This window comes from Passer montanus, unplaced genomic scaffold, assembly GCF_014805655.1.
Source record: "Passer montanus isolate IOZ18808 unplaced genomic scaffold, ASM1480565v1 scaffold25, whole genome shotgun sequence".
Taxonomy (NCBI): domain Eukaryota; kingdom Metazoa; phylum Chordata; class Aves; order Passeriformes; family Passeridae; genus Passer; species Passer montanus.
In genome coordinates, this window is record NW_024367149.1 from 2,102,944 (window position 1) to 2,124,079 (window position 21,136).

The 21,136-nt window shown below is 38.1% G+C and overlaps 1 protein-coding gene across 19 annotated transcripts in view; it reads left to right on the plus strand.

Moving 5' to 3' along the window:
- Positions 1 to 21,136, plus strand: part of PTPRF (protein tyrosine phosphatase receptor type F) — a 378,264-nt gene that overhangs the window by 63,092 nt on the left and 294,036 nt on the right. The window contains exon 2 of one of the 19 annotated variants that reach the window (XM_039711436.1): positions 3,332 to 3,442. The exons of the other annotated variants lie outside the window; for them this stretch is intronic. The gene's annotated coding sequence lies outside the window, so the exon portion shown is untranslated. The remainder of the gene's footprint in view (positions 1 to 3,331; positions 3,443 to 21,136) is intronic. 19 annotated transcript variants of the gene reach the window in all.

Sequence of the window (21,136 nt, forward strand, 5' to 3'; positions counted from 1 at the left end):
TGAATGTGAACTTGATGAGCCGCTGACTCTGGTGTGTAACATATTACTTAAGTTGGCCTTGATGGTGAAGAATAGAAGATTACAAATGGGATGCCAGGATTTTTTCCCTTTTTTGTCTTTTCTTTTTTCCTTCAGAGCTTGATGAGTACTGCAAGGAGATGCAGACAGTAAATGTACAGGGCATATTGATAGAAACTGTAATAAAGAATAGACTTAATGAGAACGTGGGGAAGAGTCAATATTAGCTCTCAGAAAGGAAAGTTGTTTGAAGGAGCCTGCAAGTATGTGGGTGTAGGCGAAGAAGCTGGCACGGCAGGCATAGCTTTCCAGGAAGGTTACCAGAAGGTCCCTTGCTAAAATCACTTAACATTGCAGAACTTCCAGGTGGAGCCTCTGCTTGACCAGTCACCAGTGAGCTATAGGCTCTGTGCAGTTAAGACAAATATGGACAAAAAAGGTAAGAAAAAACATGATTTGTGATTTCTAGTAGTTTTCCGACAAGGAAGCTTGTCTCTGACTCCTGCACTGACACTGGAGTTCTGAGACAGGGGTTTGAATGTGCTTTAAGACTCAGAGCAGTCAGATGTTCAAGCAGAGAGAACTAAAGGAGGGTGGTTAGTGCCTGTTAGATCCTGTAATATGAAAAATCCATAACTGACAATTGTTAAAACTAATGCAGAGAGATTTCTTGGTGCTGCTACTATTTTTACAGTTCACTTGCTGTAGGCCACATTGAGAGCAGGGGGTTTAGCTGCTCTTTCAGATCTGGTGTGGCCCCCAGATGATTCTGGCTGGCTTATGCTGGCAACAACTTGGTTAATGCAGCAGCATTACAGGAGAGCACAGTGGGTTGTACTTCTTTGGCATGCAGATATATAAATACCTATTTTCTTCTCAGGGTTGGAAAAGAGAACATATGGGTTCCCCTTTGGGTATTGTAGTCTTAACTTCAGGTTCTACAGTGCTTTAGGTTATTTGAATAAAAATATTTAAAGGAAAGAATAGAAGCCTTTTAGAACATGTGAATCTTGAGCATTATGACAAGATAATGAACATCTAGATTGTTGAAATTATTCCTTTTTTTCTGCCACATTCATGAGGTTTAAAGTAAAATGTTCAGAGGCTGCAGAGAGGAGAGGAAACAAAGATGGCATGCTCAAGATTAGGAATTCACATTCTCATGCTTACCTATTTTCTTGGTGTGAAGAAGTGAAAATGGGTTTGAGCTGCCTGTCCAAAACCTGTTTGGATGTTCTGGCAATAGCTGTCTATTTAATGCTGTATTTTAGGCATTGCATGTCCTGACTTCCTTCCCTTGCTTCTCGTTATGGTTGAAATGTTGCTTTTGATAATCACTGTATTGGGCATAGAGCAGTTCCTTCAGATGCATGTGTTGTTCATATTGCACAGGAGGGGTGTTACACGTTGTTATTCCTGTACTGGTGTGCAGAAGAGGGACTGCAAATGCTGGAGTGTTTATTAACCATTCAGCAACACTTTCACTTGAGGTTTGTGATAGAATTTGCCAGCTCCTATAGGACCACTCTTACTTAGTATTTCTGGCAGCGTAGATTTGCTTTTGTTACAAGAAGAAGCTCACGGAAAGCAGGAATGTGTTTACAAAATGAAAAGTGTTTCATCATGGTGTCTGCAGCTTATAAAAGGCTTCAGGGACTGAATGTGTACAAGGCTGTATAGGAAGCAGCCTTACCTGGAATGGTCTGTATCAACACAGGTTGTGGTGGGGCTTTCCCCCCTCATTTTCTGGATCCTGACTCCAACTTTATGCTGTTTACTGGGCTGGCTCAGCCTGGGATGGCTTCTGGATTTTAAAAATTGTTCAGGGAAATGTGTTGTTCAATAAATGGCAATTAATGTAGATTATTCATTTTTTTTTGTTTATATGCAGTGTGAGGGTTTCACTATCTTTGTACTGGAAATGCATCATTTTTGTGCAGAAGATAATGATATGCATCTTTTGCTCCTCTCAGGTTCAGATACAAAAGACTTAATAGCTCATTTTAAGGGGATTGCTTTTCCTTTTCATCAGTGGAACTTCAATTAGGGTTATTTCTGAATAGGGGGAGAACTTGCACTAGTTAAAATAAGGAAAAGAGAAGTGGAAATAATTTTTATATACATCATATATTTGTACAGAGTGTGTTGACTGACATACTGTAGAATTAATAAGGAAATATTTACATAGTAATCATTTCTGGAATTTGCTTCAGGAAAGATTTAATTTTTTCCCTCCTACCACAAGAGATGCCAACCCGATCAAAATATGACTATATGTTTACCAACAGTAACAGATCTGCAACACAGAATAATCTTAACCAGCTTTTATTTCAGTAGAATATAGGATTGCTTGTTTGAGGGATCAGAAGCTGTTGTTCTCACTTCTCCAGGCTGACATTTCCTGCTCACTAACGTGCCTTTTCCTTGGTGCTGTGCCAGGGGCACTGAAGAGGCTCGCTGGGGGCACCTGCCTGCTGTGGCTTTGGCCACTCCAGCAGGGCTTGCACACATTCAGGTGGCCATCTTCTCTCCCCTGCTCATGTGTGGCTGTACTAACTAGATTTTAGTCCTTTACAAATTCATTTTAATTCCGTAGGAGTTATGGAGGCCTGTAGAGGCTAAATAGCTCTTCTTTTACTACAGGGATGCTGTTAGGTTTATTATCTTATTTTCAGCAACAAAAAAAAAAGCGCAAAAAGCACTGAATTGTCAGGAGTCTACATGTGCTGAATATGCCATCCAGGCTGCCCTGGTGTTCCCAGCTGTTGACATGTGAGTTTTCTTGTGTGAGGGAGATATTTGGTTGCATTATCTGGGAGTTCTTACAGCACTCTGAGTGAGGCAATGCGACTGTAATGGTTACTCCTCAAATCAGTTATCTGTTGGAGCACTTGCCTCTGGCATTAGGTTGATCTAAGGGAAGTCTCTCCATTGGATTTGAAAATTTGTTTCTAAATTAAAAACAAAATAATTTAGCTATGAAGGAAAATGTGTCATTCCTTCTGCCCTCATCTTCATGTTATTGAAGTGCCTGTAGTGAAGCTCAGATTGAAAAACGGTGTTGAGGTCAATGTCAGGATCTAGAATTTAACTGAAGAAAAACATTCTGGGAGAATTTATCGGGGAATTAAGAAATACTTCTGACCTTTCAGGTTTGCAGAAGGCACTGGGTGACACCACAGGTCTTATTTATTTTTGGCCTGCAAAGTAAAACAAATCTCTTGTTTTTCCTACCACCTTGCTCGGTCTCTTTTCACAAACATTCTTTTAAAATTGAACTGGTGTCTGAACAGCAGTTTCATTGATATTTTAGGAAGAGAAGAGGATACAGAGAGCTGTGTATTCACTTACCTGCTTCCTATATGATCTGGTTCCTTCACTAGGTGGCCTTCCCAGTACCAAGCACCATTATTCTTTCACCGAGGTATGTGCTGAAGAAGCTTTTAAAGAGAAAAGCAATGCCAATGCCACATCAGAATTTTCCCTATTTCCTGCCCTTTTACCAGTATATGTCACATCTGGTCCACTGATTTTGCAGGCAATTGCATCAGAGTTTTCCTTGTCTTTGGATCAAGTACCACTTTAAAAAATCTCTTTGATGGCTGTTTGTCCTGGGGAGATGGTATGGTCTGGTACACTGTTGCTTGCTGAATGGGTAAAGCGTTCACAATAAACAACAACAACAACAACAACAGATACAACAAAAAAACCCCAAAAACAACAACAACAACAAAAAAACAACAACAACAAAAAACAAACAAACAAAAAACCCAAACAAAAAAACCCCCCCCCAAAAAAACCCCACCAAAAAAACCCCCACCCAAACAAAAAAAACCAAAAAAACCCATAAGAATTTGAAAAAAGGTCCAATTTTTAGCCTAAATGTTTTCAAATATCCTTCATCTGTAAGTTCTTGTTTTGAAGTAAGGTTTTGTGTATGTGAGTGACCAAGGCTGTGCTGAGCCACTTGTAAGCAGCAAAAATGCTTCTCTGGAGCTTTTCCCTGAACTGTGTAACTTAATTGTTCTCCATCTAATATATCAGATTTTTACTTTGTTAATAATTTTATACATGAGTGTCCCAGAAATGCTTTTTGTTTTTTTCTCAAGTGCATAGTTTTGTGTGTAGTACTAAATATTTGGGTCTATTATTTATTTGTCCTTAAATTTACAGTGTTGTTGGTGTGTGACAAATGTAGTTCTCTAGACTGACATTTAGCAAACTTGAGTAGTGTTTTCTTTTTGTCTTGAAGTTTTTATTTTTGTGTATATATATATATTTATTTATTTATGTATATAAAATTATAACATATGTGTCTCAGCATAAACCCCTGGGGAAAAAATCTATTAGTAACCACTACAAACTCTCTTTTCTTGTGAGTGAGTTTGACCTTTTAACTTTAGCCTCCTTCTTTATTTGTCTTACAATTCTTATATATTTTTTTTTTATTATTTTCTCCCACTAAATTGGTTATTTCCTACATAACATTGCAGGGTTGTTTTCTGATAGCTGGATAATTGAGACCTGCCACATTATGTTTAGAAAATACTGTGTTTTATTTGCAAAACATACTGGGAAAATGTGGCATGAATTATTGCTGGTTAACCCAAGATATGTCTTATCCTGTTTTTTTGTTTTTTTTTTTCTTTTCCTGTAGGTCTCTAATTATCTGTCTTTTGAAATGTTTTAAAACATTTCATTACTCCTGAGATCAAATCAGCCAACATTTAGATAACAAAATTAGTTTTTAGGTTTTTTTTAAACAGACATTTGCATTTGCTGTTCTGTAATCCTCTGGTACCAGTCTAGCTTGATATATTTGCTATCAGACCTGCAGTAATCACACCCCATGTGAGTGTTTGAAAGGCTTTTTCTGGGTCCCAGATGTGCAGTGCATTGAGGGTTGTAGAGCTGGGCTTACCTCTGGTTACAGTAATTCCCTGAGTGCCTTCAGCATTCTGCTTTCATCCCCCCTTCCTCATCGCAGCCGCAGTCACTGAAGGCTGATGTAAGCCATCCAGGTGGTTTAGGATAATTTATCCATGCACTGAGCAACACAGTTTTCTTCCAGTTTGCTCACAGGGCTTGAGAATGAACCACGTTTAGTCCATCCTCTCAGTGCAAAAGAAACTGAAACTTGGGCAGTTGCCATTTTGTTCTTAGGCTGCTTATTCTGTGCCCACCATTGCTTTTCTCCATTTGTATTTCAGTTTCGTGCTTGTTCCCCCAGTCTGTGTGGAACAGCTCTATTTGCAGCAAGGTGTGGAACCCTTCTTTCAACAAGTTTTTGACTGGTGATTAGGATCAGCATTCCAGAGAACTTTTACAGCTTTGTTCTAGAGAAATGCCAAGTTTCCTCTTAATAGAAAAGTAACAAGTAAACCTGCCTTGCAAGCATGTACATGTGCATACGTGAGTACCTGTACAAAATCATGAGCGCAGCAGGAGCCTGAAATAAAAACACTTTAGTCCAAATGTGCTGCAAAACTTATTTAGGGATAAAGAATGTTTATAGCCAACCTAGCATCCATTACTGTAGCCTGGCTGCTTTTTTAATCTGACTTACCTTTCCCATGGTTGTGCAGATGCTAAACTGGCAGGAGGACATTGACATCTTCAGAATATGAACTGTAGGCTTAATTAGTTGGCGGCACTGAGCTTACCTGACAGAGGAGCAGTTCTCAGGGTGTTTCTTGGTAAGTTAATGTACAGCACATTGAACCTTTGAAGCATGGCTCTACAGAAGGCCTCCAGTGAGAATACATTCCTAATTGCCAGCAGCACTGGTTAACAGGTTGTCTAAGCAATTTAATGGCCCAACTTTAGAATAGCTTTAATATATTCTTGTCACCCCATGTGAATAAATTGATATACTGATGAAGATAAAGCTGCCTCATTATTCAAATATTGATAGTAGTGGGGTTTTTTTTTCCCCTATTATCTTTCTTTCTATTTTTATATTCTTTTGAACTGCAATGCATATTCATGTTCATGGCCAATCAGGGGGAATAAAGGACTGAAGAAGGTCTTTCTCCTTGTCCAAGGAAGTAAATATTTGGTAACTTGAGATAAGCAAGAAATAATATTTTATTTTTTTAAAGAAGGAAGTCTCCAGGATTTATTTTGAAACAAGGCATACCTTGCCAGCAGACTTTCAAGACAGTGGTGTAATCAGTAGTATTTGGCTGGGTGCCATATTATATATATTTTGCTCAGAACCCCAGATTCAGTGTATTACAGATGATTTTTTTTGGAGGATGAGTATTCAGTAATAAAAAGATTCCAGATCAGAGATTTTATGCATAGTATTTTTAGTTGCAGTTTCTGGTGCTTGGTGGTTATTTAGTAAATAGTGGGGGTTTATCTCTCCACCTGTGATGTTGCAGTGTCAAGTTTTACTGTCACTGATGGTTTTCTTTTGGTGGTGACCTTACTCATCTTGGAGAGAGGTTCGGCACTGCGGTGTCAGCCCTGGACAAGGTTTGAGCTTGGATTTCTAGGATATGGTTCCCTCCATCCTCCACTGTAACATGTGACAAACACCATTACTAGTCCTTAAACAGCTGTCTTACCCTGGAAGAACAAATCAGCCTCAGTGAAGTGTGCCTTCTGGGAAGATGAATGTGGTCATGCAAAACAACTTGAACTTGTGATTAGTTTTGCTTGTTTGTTTGTTACGTGCTTTGAGTGTTATGAGTTACATTGCTGAGTGTCTCGTACTGCACTGGAGATATGAAATTGAGGGATTTTTACCTAATTTTTATTGAGGTAGTATCCAAAATGGAAGATCTCTTCTCCCAGTGTTCTCTTAATGCAGAATATCTCACTAGTCTTACAAAGTAAATATTTGGTAACTTGAGATAAGCAAGAAATAATATTTTATTTTTTTAAAGAAGGAAGTCTCCAGGATTTATTTTGAAACAAGGCATACCTTGCCAGCAGACTTTCAAGACAGTGGTGTAATCAGTAGTATTTGGCTGGGTGCCATATTATATATATTTTGCTCAGAACCCCAGATTCAGTGTATTACAGATGATTTTTTTTGGAGGATGAGTATTCAGTAATAAAAAGATTCCAGATCAGAGATTTTATGCATAGTATTTTTAGTTGCAGTTTCTGGTGCTTGGTGGTTATTTAGTAAATAGTGGGGGTTTATCTCTCCACCTGTGATGTTGCAGTGTCAAGTTTTACTGTCACTGATGGTTTTCTTTTGGTGGTGACCTTACTCATCTTGGAGAGAGGTTCGGCACTGCGGTGTCAGCCCTGGACAAGGTTTGAGCTTGGATTTCTAGGATATGGTTCCCTCCATCCTCCACTGTAACATGTGACAAACACCATTACTAGTCCTTAAACAGCTGTCTTACCCTGGAAGAACAAATCAGCCTCAGTGAAGTGTGCCTTCTGGGAAGATGAATGTGGTCATGCAAAACAACTTGAACTTGTGATTAGTTTTGCTTGTTTGTTTGTTACGTGCTTTGAGTGTTATGAGTTACATTGCTGAGTGTCTCGTACTGCACTGGAGATATGAAATTGAGGGATTTTTACCTAATTTTTATTGAGGTAGTATCCAAAATGGAAGATCTCTTCTCCCAGTGTTCTCTTAAGGCAGAAGAATATCTCACTAGTCTTACACAACTGTTGGTGGTGATAAGAAATGAGTCTTGCAAATAAAAATCTACAAATTTAATTTGGAGGTTTAAATCTGCAGAGGAGGAATGAGATGAGTGGGCAAGGGTGCTCACAGAAGTCTGTGGTTCCTTAGCTTGCTTTGGTAAAGAGGCAGGTGGCCTTTACGTAAGGCAGGGAGAAGCCTTGGTGAATGCAGTTCTCGTTGAAAATGCGTTCAAAGTGAGTGGCTATAATTCCCCCTTTCTAGACTAGCTGTATCCTCCCTGCCTTTAATGAAGGATCTTTGTGTTTTGGCAATATGGGAATGGCTAAACAAACCAAGAGGACTTGAAGGGTTTGTATGAGTTCTTGCTTCTTGATCACTTGCAACAATTCTTTTTCAGTTGTCTAGAAAATAGTAAGAAGGTAGATGGCTTATTATTCCTTTGCCACAAATTGTTAACGTTGAAGATTATATTACATTATGCTAGTTAGGGTTCATGTTTCAAAGCATGTAGCTGCTTCTCAGAACTATTTAAGTATTTACTCCTTAAAGGAGAGAGCTCCTGTGCTAGCTACTATTTCTCTTTATTTGCTCCCTGCCTAGAGGGATTTTTCAGTAGTTAGAGAACTAACTAACTGTGTCTTTGACTTGAGGACTTCCCACTCTTGCCTTGATTGCTCATTGTATTTCTTTGTTGCATCTTGTCTATATTAGATCATAATGTCTTCAAGACAGGAACTGTATGGTGGAAAATCCAGGATCATGGGGTATGATCTTGGTTTAGGATCTTCAGGCAATATTTAAATACAAATAACTAGGCTTGAAAGCTTTTTAACATGTGATCTAAACTGTTGCAGGGCAGCAGTTTACATTCTGCTTGAGCTTAGCAATATACAGTCAAGTTCAAACAAGTTGGAAACTGTCTATCCTGACTTGCAGCTCTTGCTTTGTAATTTACCTGCTTTTCCAGTCTTAACCAAACTCTGTTATCAGCAAATGAAGCAAAAGCAGGTATGCTAATACAATATTTATTTGGGGATTTTAGTTACAGGAAAGCCAGAGAATTCCAATATTTCCAGTGGTAGTTTCTTCACTGTAGTACAGCTCTTCACAGTGGGATTTTTTTTAATATGCCGAATATGTAGTAGTTCACATTCAGATGCTATAAAAGCAGTAGAGCTTTATTTAAAAAACTAATTTCTTCCTAAGGGTAGGCACTTAAAAATTGGACCACAACATTCAGTTTTATGCACATGTTAAAGCGTAGTAAACAGCGGCACTATTGCATTCTGTTTCTCAGATGATCAGATAATGTAATTTTTAATAACTTGTCAACTACCAGTAGCAGACAGCTGTGTGCAATTTGTATAGGATCCTCAAAAGTCTTCATAGTGGAAAAATGTACAATAAAATATCTGTGCAACATGCAATGCATTATTTAACATCATAAAGTGCTGTAATGCTGCAAATTTACAGCTGTCTATAAGGCACATTAATAGGATGGTAAGTTACCTTCAGAATGAATTTTTCTGGCGTGGGAGCCTCTCTGTGCAGCTCCCTGTGCCTCTTTCCTGGGAGCAGAGCGGGTGCCAGGCTGAGCCTGCTACCAGCACCTGTGGAATCAAGGCACATTAGGATTTTTTACACTTCAATTAATTTCTGTGTCCACTGATCATGTGGTGATTATGAGGACAATGAAAAAAAATCTAAGTAGAATTTAACAACCTGCATTGGTGCAGCTGGTTGTCCTTACTCAAAAGTCCATTTTCTGTTGGTTGATAGGTTGTCTTATCGGGAATTAAATTTTTCAGCTGAGGAAGCCATCTAACAGGAAATGGAAGAGAAAGAGGGTTAAGGTTAACTGAACTGGTAAAAAAAAAGGCATTAAAAGCATTCTGTTGGCTTTCCTATGGGAGGAGTTGGATCATCACTTGACTTGCGTGGGGAAACATTTGGTGCACTGAACGTTACTGAAGAAATTACTGTGTTTGACAAATTTGTATGTAGGGTAGGGTTCTGTAAAGTCATAAACAGGAGACCGATTAAGGGACATCTGAAGCAGTTTTTATGTGAAATTTAATTTAAAGTTCTGTGAAATGGACAGTGCTGCTGCAACACAATTTGTTCTTGCAGCACTAAGTGTGTCCTTATGGCCAGCCTGATTGGTTTAGAGACCAGTTGCTGAGTTTTAATACTGGGAGAGCAGGCAGGATTGTTATCAAATAAACCTGAAGTGAGGCAGTGAGTCATGCAGGTGCTTCCTGGCTGTGGTGGAGCTTCAGTCATACCTGGTGGCAGGTATGGGGGTGTTTTGGGGTGAGGATTTGAGACAGAAGTCTCCTTTGCCTACTGGCCATTCATTCGAGGAGAAAGCTGAGCTATGGGTTTGCTGGTGGTTCTTTATTTTTTTTGGGTTTTAGCTTGATGTGAAACTGAGAAAGAAGGGGCCTTTGCAGGGGGAAGTTTGTGATACCTGAAGGCAAGGCAGTCCTCTGGCCTTGGTGTGCCGTGTCAGGTGTACTTTGTTGGGTTAATACTTTGCAATTTTTGTCCACCCTGCTGGGGTTTTCAATACTTCTTTGTTTGTTTTTCTTTTTTAAATACTTTTTTCTTCTGAATGTTTGGGAATGGATGAAAGCAGGTTGGATTATAAGAGGTAGCCATAAAACAAAGGTAATAAGCATATAATAGATGGAGGTTTAAGGGAGTGAGGAATTGTAACCCCCTTGGAAGCTTTTCAGATGATCATGTTGTTTTTCTGGCACATTTCAGCTGTCTATTCCAGGATTAAATTTCCAAATGACTGTATAAGCTATCTTCATGTCTTTTTTTAAAGGATGGAATTACATAATTAAAGATATCTTGACAGAATGTCACACCATGTTTATATATAATTTTCTAAATGTGATTCACCCAGGGTGTGAATACAGCTATAAAATTGGCCAGGTAGATAGCTGAATAGTTCAGCATGAATTTTTGTATTATCACAATTAAAAGGAAGCAAGTTTTGGGAAAACGTGGATTGTTAAGGCTTGATTTTGTTTTGAATGCCAGAGAAATCCAGTATGTTATTGAAAAAGAAGGAAGTAATAGGGCCCTGGGAGATCTTAAATGTGAATATTAGCAGGATGTTTCTGGGTGAAATCCTTCCAAAATGTGAGCTGTGTCTTGGTGTTACTCTGTAATTGCCCCTTTGTTGGCTATCTGGGAGAGATCACAGGGCTGAAATTATTACTTTGGCTTGCACAGAGCCTAGTTTGGGCTCTTTCATTGCTATGTTTGCTTTTTAATAAGTAATTCACTCTGGGAAATTACTTCTCCAGATCTCTGAAATTGGTGAGGGGAAGACTGAGAATTAGGTGAAACATATAAAGATGTGAAATTGAGGCTGAAACCTAATATCCAGAAAGGCTTTCTGTTAGCATAGAAGAAATGGAGTTAAAGCAAATATAACTTGAAAGTTGTGTTAAGGAGATGGGGGGGGAAGGAGAATACTTTGTGAGGTTCAGGAGCACCACTTGGACCACTATGTTTGAGAACAAGAGTGCTGCTTGCCCCTCGGTTTTGTTCTGACTTTGAAGACAAGTAATTTCTAAGTAATGTTGAGTCTGCTGTAGCAGACTTCTAGGTTATTTCCAAAAAGTACAGGGCAATTTTGTGATGTGAAATTGTTCATTTACTACTCCTGTTGTTAAACTTTGCTTGTATTCAATAACTGAATCCATAAATGTGAATATAAGTAACCTTCCTAAAATGCTGCCTTGAAATTTATTTTGAATTTGCATTTGCCTTTTTGATAAAATGGTGAGTTTGTTGAGCGATTCCTCATTGGTATAAGCTTATTAAAAATATATATATATTTGTGAAGTACCACTCTGCTGTTTTGTAATTATTAATATTCTGAAGTAACATTCTAAAGCAGTAGCACGTTTTGAGAGTTGTCTTCCTTTATCTATATTGAATTTATACACTGTCATCCTGGTGGGGTAAGAGACAGAGATCCCATTTTCTTCCTTATGTGTGCAGTTCCAGCGTATCTATGCAGGATTTTAAAAAACCTTTTCTAGCAGTATCTGTAGTGCTGTTGGAGTTTGTTACCTAGTGCAGTGCAAGGAGTTTACCTCAAAAGCAGTCTCTTGTTATCGTAGAAATTGGTTGCAGTGAGAAGGCATAAATATTGAGAAGATAACTTTCTGGCTGGATAGTGGGAGGAAGCCTTTTAAGCCCTTCTATTTACCTTCAGTGTTTTGAACTGCACTGTTCTGATAGTGGGAGTGAACACTGGTAGATAAAGAGGAGGCAGAGCTTGACATTACCTGCTTGCAGGTGAACATAGACTGATCCCTGTGTGTATAATTTGGTTTCACCAAAGATTCAAGTGTACTTTTTCTACAAAAAGTAAAAACTCAGGAGCCTGTGAATGAGTTAAGACTCATCCACAGGTATGTCAGTGGGAATTGTTGAAGAAAGAAGTGATGCTTTGCCAACTCCACTGGTTGAGCGAGGGCTGACCAGCATGTGGGTGAGGTGACCTGGTGTGCAGTCTTGCTTGAGATTTGACAGGCCTTCTGTCAAAATATGTCGGTATCCATCTTTGTGGAATAAAAGCAGATGCTTTTGATTGCTTAAAGAGCAATAAAGTTGAACCATATACAGCTGGAGTGTCAGTCTGTCCCAGACCTTGTCTGTCCCCTGTTGCATCTGGGGTCTGGGAGTGTGCCCTCCTACAGGGTGCAGGGGGGAAGGTGCTACCCCGGGCATTCAGTATTCGTTCTGATCAGCACTTCTTTGTGCAAACACAATACAAATATTAAATTACTCTGTGTTTTATTTTGTTTGTTAAATATTTGCCTTCACAATGCAGACAAATTGCTGCTGGCACAGTTATTGTCTTCACAGGGTTACTCTGGGGGATGTATCTGACAGATCTCTATTGCGACACATGGAGGAAAATTCTGAGTGGTCTCCTCTTTCAGAAAATGCAAAAGCTTTTCACTTGATTTTGTTGTATTTAATTAAAATAAATACACCCAGAGGCTTGAGCAATTGCTGGCTGTTTAAAAAATAGAAATGGGAAGATTAAACAATTGAAAAAAACATTATAATGCACAAATGTATTATACAAAATGTATAAACTTATGTTAATAGGATGATAAAAATTCAGGGGGAAAACTGGCTTGAATATTTAAAAGTGTATCTTTGGATCCATTGGCCTTTGGATCCCGTGCCCCCAGGAAGAAAAATTGGTTAAATATTTAAAAATATATCTTTAGATCTATTGCCCTTTAGGTCCTGTGCCCTCTTTCAGTATTATTTAATCTTTGTATTTATATTTTAAAATATTTAGATAATTATTTTTTATATTGCCTTGTAGAAAATTGGGTTGTATTACACAGGTCCTAAGATTTTTTCTGTGTATGCATGTGATGAACTTGGGTTAGAGTTCTGCATGTACCTTTGATGGAATGTTACTGGTTTTGTTTACAGGTTTTATTGGATTAGGAGGTGATGGTTATTTTGTTACTTTCAAAGAAAACCTGTTCCTAAAGGACATGGTTCCTGTTCTTTTATTTAAAATTACAAGTTACATGAATCATCTGTCAGAAGTGAGAAGAAAGGTGAAAATCTAAAACTTTCTGAATGATTTGATGTCTTAAGCTGTCTGCAGGCAGAAGCAGAGTTGTGGACTTCATGTGCCTTGGCCAGCAGTGCAGGTGATTTTGGCCTGCCCAGCTCGTGGTGCAAGATGCAGTGATCCTTGCTGAGGGATTTTCTCTTTTTTTACTGTAGATAAAGTGAATTTTGTTTCTGTGGCCCTCAGTTGTCTTCTGGAAGTAGATTGGTGAGTGCTGCTGAGATGGAAACAGGTGATGTTGGTGAGATGGTTTGCCAGACCTGTGATGGAAACAGGTGATGTTGGTGAGATGGTCCACAGGCCCAGTGGCCTGTTTGCCAGACCTGCAGAGGACTCTCACCCAACTCCCCTGCTTCTGGAGAAGAGATCATAGGCATTTAGGAAATTTGAATGAAATACTGGAGGCTTTCTCAGTATAAACATTGTCAGCAAAGATCAGAACATTTCACCCTTTGTGTCGCGCATTGAGATCTAAATGGCACATCTACGTATTTCAACAAAATACACTGCCTCTCCTGCCTTCACATTTACTTTTAAGTTTCACTTACAGACAGATTGCCTTTTATGTCCTTTCTGTGCGCATTATGCCTGAAGGTTCCTTTGCAGAAAATAAATTTATAGTCACTAGCTGATAAAGGTCTTTCCACAGCGATCCTGCAGAAACATTTTCGGAGCCATCCTTCCCGTTGTGGTGGCATCGCTCAGCTGTCTCTCACTGGAGGTGACAGTCTACCTGCACTATTTAATGCTGTATCTTTCCATTGTGATTTTTCAGACCACATCAAAGAGAAATGGAAATTTGTAAATGAAGACCTCTTGGATAACTTGGTGCAAACTATTTTGCTGACTTGAGCTAGGCAGTCTCATAAAAATGCTTTTTTCAAGGAGGAGCTACAGGTTTATTTGGTTATGGGCAACCTTTGTATATGTGCTCAAATGCATACACGTGTGTGTGTGTGTGCATGTACAATATTTACTCTTCAAAACTGACATTCAAGCAAAGAACAAATCACTTGTGTTCATGGTGTGCTACTGTGATTGGATGCCAGTGAGTGCTGGAGCTTTTTAATGGTTAGCAGTGCCATTGTTTGCTCAAGTAAACCCATGTTTTGGTAACATTACTTTCAGGTTTTGCAAACTGTAATCAGTTTACATATGCAAGCTATTCAAGTTTTCAAAGTCTATCAAATGTACCATTTTACATGCTTCCTTCTTTTTGTGAATAGAGGCAGGCAAATGAAAAATAGCCTAGCAATCAGAAATTGTTCTACACAAAAGGCTAGTAGTGAAAGTGGAGATGGAAAAATACTTTTAAATAGCAGGGGTAGTGTATGGTATGATTAAAAATAAAAAGCCAACTTTTTTGTCTAGAGTTCAGTTAAATTGAAAAAAGATCTTTATATATAATGAAACAAAACTGCTTTTGTCTCCTGTGTTGCAGCATTCTGAACAGAATTAAAAAAAAAAACCTAAAAAACAAACCCACAACAACTGATTTGCTATAATTTGCTGAATTCTACATCTTGATATTTTGCAAGAACAAAATATTGTCTAATACTGAAGGAAGAACTCAGGCTACGCCTTTATTGTGTTAATGAGTTTAGGAAAAAGAACTTCAAGGTTTTGTTGAAGCTTATTCTGTAACAAGATGTATTGTGATGACTTGAATATCTTAATAGCAAAATTTTCATCTCTTTAATAAGGAGGAAATGTAAAGAATATTATCAAAATAGTCTGTCTGACATGCAGAAAATGTTAAACTTTATCTCATTGCAACAAAAACAAACTCATTTATGGCCACACAAAAAAAATTATTATGTCCTGTGTTTGCCTGCTATAAATTTGATTTATTCCTCTAGTAATTACAGTCGCTGATTTTGTAAAAGTTGAAAACATTTCTTTTCTCCAAGCTTAACAAGACTTCTGCGTTACCATTGCTACTGCATTGCAATACTTTGAACTTGCTTAGCAGACATGACAAAAGGTTTTAATTAAAATACTAGTGAGATAAAAAAATATCATTTGTCTGCATTAACTTTGTACGTTTCTCATAATTCTTTAATTCTTGTAATAAAGGAAAAATACCATGACAGTGATAAGAAGTTGTCCTCACTCCTTTCTCTCCCTCATCAGTAGGAGATTGTGTTGGAGCTCTGGGATGTTTTGCTTAATCCCACTGCAGGCTCTGAAGTATCATTCAGATGTTCCTTGTCGGTGCAGGATGAGGAGTACTTAGAAGGTTTCAATTCACCAGCAGGAGCACAATCCCAGCATGGATAGGGATATGCTGAAATCTGTTCAAGCACCCCAGCCTTCCCAGCTCCCAAGTAATTGTGAAATAACTCGCTCTTGAGTTTTATCCCATCTGAGTATTCCGAAATTAAAAGACTATCAGCTGCAAAGCCAATAGGATAGCTCAAGGACCTTCAGGAGTATTTCTGCCAAATATATGGTGATTTTGGTATGATGCTAAAAATAGAGAACACTGTCAGAGTTCATTAAATCTTTCCACTCTTTTTTTTTGCTACTTTGTAATAAATATCTCATTCTCTGAAACATGATTTAAATGGTGATGTAAATCAAGCAGAAACTTTGAAGTAAATTGGTTCCTTTGATCTTACTTTGTTACATTTCTCAAAGGGGAGGTTAATTATTAGTAGTTTGGTAATTATTAGATTGCCTTGATTTTTACTGCTAAGTACAGCTTTTGCAGTAAGGTAGCACCTTTTGTCAGCCTTCTAAGCATATGTTATAATTGTCTAGCTATGCCAAATAAGCATCCAGGTACTTCATAATTTTGGTAGTAAAATAGTTGTTTAATATTGTGTGCTGAATATATAGTTGTATTGGTGTCAAAATTTGAATTCAGTTGAAATTCATGAAACAATATTGAATAGTTCACTAAGTTTTTCTTTAATTTCTTTGGTATATAGATCAAAAGCAACAGGGCATTTTGCTTTTTGAATTGGTAAGGGAGGGCTTTCAAGTTTTAAAATAGTTATTGTATTAATTTTAAATAGTGACTGGAAAGTAGTTTTGGCCCCAGAAAATTTTGTAAATGGTAGATTTCATTCTCTTGGTCTAAATGTTTAGATTGGAGAACAAAACCAAAACTTCATGCTATGTTATTTGTTAATTGATGTCTTCTTTTTAGGAAAACAAGTCTTTGAATTGAATTAACTGGATAAACTGAAATTAGGAAAAAACTATTTCTGCATCAGTCAAAAGGTCAATCATTATTTAGAGTTGGTTTAGTGCCTTCATTTCCACTGTTTAACCTGCTGATTTGCCTTTCTTGAAGACATGGCAAACAGATGTAGTTTTTCTTTAACATATATTAAATTCAAATACTTTTGGTACATAAATTAATTTTAATTTTATGCTTATTTACAAATACATAAAATAAGTTGTAATGCTTTAGAAACAGAAACCTAATTTTTATTAAGTATGTTAGGACATTTTTAAAGTATATATTTAAAATAAGCATTTATTTTGCTTCTCAAGGAAAAATCCTTAACCATGTGAAAAGAGAAATCCATACATCTGAGAGTTTCTTTTATTCTGTCACTTATGTAAGCATGTGGATAATCATAAGGATCAAAAGAAATTAGAATTCCTTGTATTTGTGTTTACAAGAAATAAGAACTCTGGCTATCCAAAGGTGGCCATCGTTGCTGTTAATCATCCATCTGAACGTGTAGTGGTGATGCAGCCACTATAAATAATGTGGGAATCCACATTGTAGTGTTGGCATTTCAGTACATGATCCTATAGATGTGAAATTGTAAGGCAAAATAGATATGTGATGCATTTATTTTACTATTATCAGTATATTCAAATTTTGGTTCTTTATTCACACATATAAAATTGAAATACAGGCATTTCTGAGACAGAATTTTGGCTTATTTTACTAAGCATAAAACTAGAGTGTTTGTATTGTAAATAACTTATTTTAAAATATTCTTTATTTTAATACTTTCTGTTATAGGAGATCACTCATTGGGGATTATAATTTATGATAATTTTGGTTTGGGAGTGGGGAAAGCTGTTTATTAATTGAAAATATGCTTGTCTAGACTTCATGAGTGTATTCATCCACATTTAATGTGCATCTATACTAGATGCTCTGTAGTAATGAATGCGTGATAGAGTAAATGTGTTAATCTGTGTTCACTTTAGACACCTGTATTTCAAATTTAAGCTGCATCTCACCTTTGGTAGAGATTGGATGTTCCAGTGTAATTACTGTTGGAATTCCTGCTCCTGTCCGGGATGGTAGCATTGCTGCTCTGAAAGGAAAACACCTCTGAAAAAAACCAAAAATCTTATAGTTTGTGTGGACTAATGCTGTTTCTGATTTTTGTTACCCTTTTAGAGGATGTGAAATCAAAAAGCCTAGTATGTTACATGAAGGTGTTGAAGATTGATTATAGATAGATTGGGGTTTGCTGGTAGCAGATTTCTGGTTTGGACATTGCTGCTGACTCTCCAGTGTTAGTGCCTTCTCTGTGTCCCCAAGCTTTGTGTCAAAAGCCTTGTGAGTGACAGATGAACATCAGCTCTTTGGTGCAATGGAGGACACACTTCTGGCAAAGCTGATGTGAGCTGGTCTGATCCAGCCAGTTGTGATGGATTAAAACCAATCAAGAATCAAGCCATCCATTGTATTGCATTATTTTTCTAACATTTCTTAAAACACAAGGGTTTGTTTTTTTTTTTTTTTCATTACAGCGAGAATTTGCTATTCTGTGGAGTACACCACTGGGCAAGCAAAGGAAGCTGAGAGCCATTAATCCTCAAAAGAACAATCCTAGTCCTGACTTCATACTGTTGGTGTCACTGTTTGGAATTTGTTTGTAATGTAGTTTTTCAGATCTCCTCATTTCTGCACCCCAGTGCTAGAGTTGTTCTGCTCTTTGGTGTTGACCAGATACCTGTGTTCTTTTCTCTTGTTCTAAAACCTTTTGAAGTACTCTAGAGTCCCTTAAGGTCAGTTCTGTGCAGGAGCCTGCTTGATGTGGAATTAAAACCTTGCAAAAGAGGAGGTGGAGAACCACTGACAAGTGCTTGGAGCATGCTCGTTTCTAGCCCATCCTGGACAAAGTGGCAGTAACCACATTCCTTTCTTTTTCTCTTTTCCAAGCTGGCTGGGAATCAGTACAGGTTTTTCTGGGACAACAGTATAACTGTGGCTTACACAATGTAGAGAGCTGAGGTTTTGAGATCTTGTGTGTGGCATGAAATACTCCTTCTGGTTTATCCTTGGCAGATTCCAAGGTTCAGGTGACTGTTTGGGGAATGGATACTTTGGATGAAAAGAGATCAGTCCTCTCCAGTACCAGTTATTCTATGTGCAAGAAAAGATACAGTAAGCTGATGTATAATAGTGAATTTCTTAAAAAAGTAATTCTAATCCTAATTACTAATAATTAGCTACTCATAATTCTTGAAACATGTGTCTTTATCCCTTTGATTACTTAGTAGCTAATAATAATTTGTATGCCGGTGATCTGTATTTCCTCATTTCATAAGCCTCTGTTATGTTCTTCAAGATTCCATTAATATTATACGTTTGTCTAAAAGCTCAATACTCTGAGGAGGGGAGAGGAGGTACAACATGGGAAACTATATCAGAAAGGAGGTACCTATTTTCCTGATTATTTTAGCACTGTGATGAAGCGGGCAAGTGTAGGACTCTTTGGAGGAGTGAGAAAAGGCGTGAAATGAGATTTCTAGTGAAAATTAGTCTCTTCCAGCGTAATTGTTCATCTTGTTCCAAGCTAGAGCCTTGTTTTGCTTTGCATTCTCTCTTTTGAGAGAACAGTCAAGGAGCAGTATAGAGTCATATAACAACTTGAAAGATTCTAGGAAACTAGAAAGTGAACATGGCCTACCTGTGCATGATGCTGAGAGTCCAGTCTGGTCACTTCAGTAAACATTGACAACAACTATTGCGGTTTAGTCACGGAGAGTGTTGCTCTGCAGTGTTACATGTACAGGAATAACATGTGCAGGAGTAGGGAGAAAACACACTTACCTTCCATCAGCTCCCTGAAGAGCTCCAGCCACTTGTTGTTCCATCAGGCTCGTGCGTGTATTGGTCTACCAGCCTGGCAGTGTCAGTACTGCTGAGATGGAGGAGGGTCTTTAATCTGGTACATCTCTGAGCAGGATGACGTAGGTGCTGCCCTTTGGTACTAGCAAGATCTGTGGGCTGAGTATTGATGTGCACTTCTACCCAAGTCATGCAGATCCGTGATTGTTCCCACTCCTTTGACGCTATCGGAAACGGGGGTGAGATGCACAGCGGTGCTTGGATAAAATGCCAGTGTGCCAGTGGGGTGTATCTGAAAAAATTTAGCCCCCCTCTTTCCAGCAGTATAGACAAGATAAGTCTTTGACTCCACATGGGTTTTGCTGATCAATATAGGAAGCACTGTAGAATTACCTTGTTACAGTAAACATGTAGCACGTAAAACATAGGCAGGGACCTTATGGGCATTTAAAGTAAAATTTCTGGTCAAACCTTGAGTTGTCCAGGGCGGAGCATGAATTTTCCCCCTTGCCACAGGATCCTCAAAGAAATTAGAGCACATAAACAATGTTCCTAGATTTTGTACAAGTGGGAGTAGTGGTGTCATTTCTCCCTGGAAATTCTTGTAACTTATTCATCAAACTTAGTCATACCTGGCACTTGTAGGCAAGAGAGATTGTTCAGAATCTCTCAAGAAATGTTTTGCCTTATGTTGAGAGGTTTGTTTGCTTTGTGCCCAGAACTCTCCTGTTTCCAGGTTTGACCTGCTCCAAGAACCTACTATTAAAATAACTGATAATGTTTTAAAAGACAAAACCAAGAAGCCAAATGTTTATCAGCTCCCCCCCTCTTTTTTCCCCCCTCAGAAAAAGGCAAAATATATGCCTTTGGGTAGGTAAAGTCATGCATATATTTCAGTTGTCCAGCTTTGGCTAAAGAAACCTGGGCTATTGATGATTTTTTGTATGGTGCCAAGGGCTCATCTGCCTTCCATCTCAAAGGGATCTGGAACTGAAAAGGTCATCAGAATGCTGATACTCAAGGCATCTTTCTGGTTATCCTGGGTGTTAGTTAAGCCAAACATGAAATGTCGTCTGCTTCAGCTCTGGAAATACTCATGTGACTCACTATAGAAAAGAGCCCTGTAAGTATTTGCCCAGTGATGCCAGTAGAAATGACATTTGTGAAGTAGTGTATTATTTCTAACTTCCTTGGTGTGTAAGGATGCTGTGTTGGATGGCTTAGAAACTCCAAGCCTGTTAGTGGACATTCTTGCTGTAGTAGGCAGGAGCAGGGTTTCTTTTCAGCCACATGCCTGGGATTTCTTGAGTGCAGCCATTTGAGCCCTTCTGAAGCACGTGAGACTCCTCGACACAATCATGGCTTGGTTTGCCAAGGTCTAACTAGCCCTTCATGTGAATCATGCTTTGTGTTGTCTTTTGTGTTTTGTAGAGATTGAAGCAATTGCTCAGCTGAGAGCTCCCTTGTGACACAGAATTGGATTTTTCATAGAGAGAAACTGGCACTTGAAATTATAAAAGATGGATTTTATTTTTATTTTAATTGTTCTGTCCTTGTGCCCAGCTCTGTTTTGCACTTTAGGGGAACCATGATATTCTTTAGATATCTGCAGAGTTCTTGAATAAATTAATGTAGAATTTGGAAAACAAACTGGCTTTGTTTATTATCAAAGCAGAAGATGCCTCAGTACTAACTCTGTCTGCACAGCTAAGACCAGTATAGCTCAGATGTGTTCAAATCAAATGCTTCTTCATCTTCTTAAATAAGTTTTCTCACTGATTTGCAGAATATCAGCTTGATTCTTTATTATACAATA